Here is a 3938-nt window from a genome sequence, read left to right on the forward strand (position 1 = left end):
CTTGTTTCCTTTCCTCACTGGGCTCTTTTCCCTGTTGGAGCCCCTTGGTTTATAGCATATCCTGCTTTTCCAACTAGGGTTGTAGCTTAGCGAGTAATAATAATAATAACTTTCCCTATAGTCAGTTTTTTTGTTTTTTAGCGAGGCAGATTTGCACCGACTCGTAGCGGTGCCCTTTTAGCTCGGAAAAGTTTCCTGATCGCTGATTGGTTGGACGATACAATTCTAACCAATCAGCGCTCAGGAAACTTTTCCGAGCTAAAAGGACACCGCTGCGAGTCGGTGCAAATGTTGGACAATATAATTCTAACCAATCAGCGCTCAGGAAACTTTTCCGAGCTAAAAGGGCACCGCTGCGAGTCGGTGCAAATGCGCCTCATTAAAAGAAATTGACTATAGTTGCTCCCAGGTGGTGAATGGCGTCACAGGTCCCAACGTTTGGCTATATCCTCCACATTCGTCAAACCAATTTTGATCTCTTCCCTAACTACAGTACATTTGCCCCTTAAAAAAAAAAAAAAAAAAAAAATACGCGGAATTTGTAGATTTATATAAATTTACACTGAAAAAATTATGAATGCTAATAAAAAAAAATGACATACGTCAAAGCTGCTATTTCAAAAGGTTTTTATATTTATTTATTTATTTTTTATATATAGCCTATTTATGTAAGGTTGAGACGTGATATCTCGAGTTCTGTTAAAAAACTATATAAGAATATTTTGATAATTTTTTTGGGGGGGACACGTGTATATATACAGTATAGTTCTTATAGAACTATAAAAACACGTGCATATATACAGTATAGTTCTTATAGAACTATAAGAGAGATTACTCGAGTGACATATGTGGATGAGATCATGATGAGGGGTAGATGGAGATGGTTTGGGCCCTAAGATTAGTTCACCAAACATTTAACTGGGCTCCACAAGCACTAGATCACATAGAAGACCAAGGCGTACATGGCTGAGGACTATGAAGCGTGAAGTAGGATATGATGAATAGGGAAGTATTGATTTAAAAGCTCAAGATAGAGACGACTGGTAAAATCTAACAGAGGCCCTTTGTGTCCATAGGCGTAAGAGGAGATGAAGATGATATTTTTTTTATAACAAATTACGATTAGAAATCCTCCATTGCTATTAAAAAAAATATTTTAGTTCACCAAGCATTTAACTGGGCTCCACAAGGCGCTAGAACAGTTGGAAGACCCAGACCTACATGGCTGAGGACTATGAATTGCAAAGTAGAAGATGATGAATAGGGAAGTATTGAATTGAAAGCTCAAGATAGAGACGACTGGTAAAATCTAACAGAGGCCCTTTGTGTCCATAGGCGTAGGAGATGATGATGATGATGATTTTTTTTTTATATAACAAATTAAGATGAAAAATCCTCCATTGCTATTAAAAAAATATTTTAGTTCACCAAGCATTTAACTGGGCTCCACAAGGCGCTAGAACAGTTGGAAGACCCAGACCTACATGGCTGAGGACTATGAATTGCAAAGTAGGAGATGATGGATGGGGAAGTAATGAATTAAAAGCTCAAGATAGAGACGACTGGTGAAATCTAACAGAGGTCCTTTGTGTCCATAGGCGTAGGAGGAGATGACGATATTTTTTTTTTTTTATAACAAATTAAGATTAAAAATCCTCCAAAATATTTGGAAATGTTCTCCTCCAGGTTTCTCCATTCATCACCTTTTAATCTCCCATATGTATTCCTCTGAAGATTCATGAACATAAATTGAAACTGTGAACATATTCCTTTTTTATAAGGTATTGCAAATATTGCAATAGCCATTTAGTTCTTTCGTATTGTTTTTTTTTTGTGTTAACATATTCCTTTTTTATGGTATTGCAAATATTGCAATAGCCATTTAGTTCTATCGTATTGGTTATTTTTGTGTGTGAACATATTCTTTTTTAATGGTATTGCAAGTATTGCAATAGCCATTTAGTTCTTTCGTATTGATATTTTGTGTGTGAACATATTCCTTTTTTTATGGTATTGCAAATATTGCAATAGCCATTTAGTTCTTTCGTATTGTTTTTTTTTTTTTTGTGAACATATTCCTTTTTTATAAGGTATTGCAAATATTGCAATAGCCATTTAGTTCTTTCGTATTGATATTTTTTTTGTGTGTGTGTGTGTGTGTGTGTGTATCAGGCGTGACATGACACATATGTGTTGCCTTATCAATCAAAATGTCAGGGCTGACGGCCATTGAGGTATGTCGAAGCTAATCATGGCGTGAACTTTCAGTTTGGAAATCAAACTGACTTGTTATTATTATTATTATTATTATTGTTGTTGTTGTTGTCGTTGTCGTTACTAATGATTTTATTATTATTAACATTATTGTTATTGTTATTATTTTTATGATTATCATTATTATTATTATTATTATTATTATTGTTGTTGTTGTTGTTGCTATTGTTGTTATTATTTATATTATCATTATGATTATCATTACTATTGTTATTATTATTATTATTATTATTATTGTTATTATTATTATTATTATTATTATTATAAATCCATTTCCAGTGGAGTTCGACTTTTTCTAGTGTAGCTCCAGATTTTTCTTCTTGCCTCCGTTTTTCCTGAGTTTTTCTTTACTATACATCTCGATTTCTCTTCCTGTCTCTGTTTTTCATGACTTTTTCTTTACTATACATCTCGAGTTCTCTTCCTGTCTATGTTTTTCATGACTTTTTCTTTTCTGTAGATCTGGATTTTTCTACCTGTCTGTTTTTCCGGATTTTTCTTAACTATACATCTGGATTTCTCTTCGTGTCTCTGTTTTTCCTGACTTTTTCTTTACTGTAGATCTAGATTTGTCTTCTTGCTTCAGTTTTTCATTACTTTTTCTTTCCTGTATATCTGGATTTTTCTTCCTGCCTCAGTTTTTTCTGACTTTTCTCTACTGTATATCAAGATTTTTCTTCTTGCCTGAGTTTTTCCTGACTTTTTCTTTACTGTAGATCTGAATTTTCTTCCTTCCTCAGTTTTTATTCATAGCTTTTTCGTTCGTGTAGATCTGGATTCTTTTTTCCTGTCTCAGTTTTTTTTTCTGACTTTCTTCAGTGTAGCTCCGGATTTTTCTTCCTGTCTCTGTTTTTCTGACTTTTTCTTTACTGTAGATCAGGATTTTTTCTTCTTGTCTGTTTTCGTGACTTTTTCTTCCTTGGCTATAGCTCTGGATTTTTCTTCCTTCCTCAGTTTTTCCTGACTTTTCTAAATCTTTTATTTGTAGGTCAAGCCCCCACCCCAATCTTAATACATCTTGATCTGTTCCTGCTTTTTTAAGGACGGACCGGAACAGATAGTCAAGTGGAAAATACCATTGGGTAAAATTAAAGCTTAAGATTTTCACAAAGAATGTTGTTTATGATTACAGGAAAAAACGCAATAACAGTAATGAGCATAAGCTCAAGAAGCTTTGCATCTATCCGTTATGCGATAGAGTGCCCGCAAACATATTTTGCGGAATGAGCAGTCATGAACCAGGAACCTATTTTAGTCTCTTTTTCCTTCTGTGTATAATATCCTGTAAGCCAATACTTACTGACCCAGTTACTGACGAAATTATTAATCTTACTGCAGATGAACTGAATCTTAAAGAATTTGATTAATTCAGTGTCTTTAGAGAGGCAACTTGTAAATGCTCGTTATCATCGACTTTATCACGTTTTGCAATCGGTGATTCATGAGATTTGTGAAATCTGTCTTTTAACTGATGTCTCGAATCCCTATCAAATTCAAGTCTTTATCTATCCGTATTTTTAACGTATTGGTGGCTGCAGTGCAAGATAACTTTATTATTATTATTATTATTATTATTATTATTATTATTATTATTATTATTATTATTATTATTATTATCAATTGCTTAGCTACAACCCTAGTTGAAAAAGCAGGATTCTATAAGC

Source organism: Palaemon carinicauda, chromosome 18 (genome assembly GCF_036898095.1).
Source record: "Palaemon carinicauda isolate YSFRI2023 chromosome 18, ASM3689809v2, whole genome shotgun sequence".
NCBI classification, from domain to species: Eukaryota; Metazoa; Arthropoda; class Malacostraca; order Decapoda; family Palaemonidae; genus Palaemon; species Palaemon carinicauda.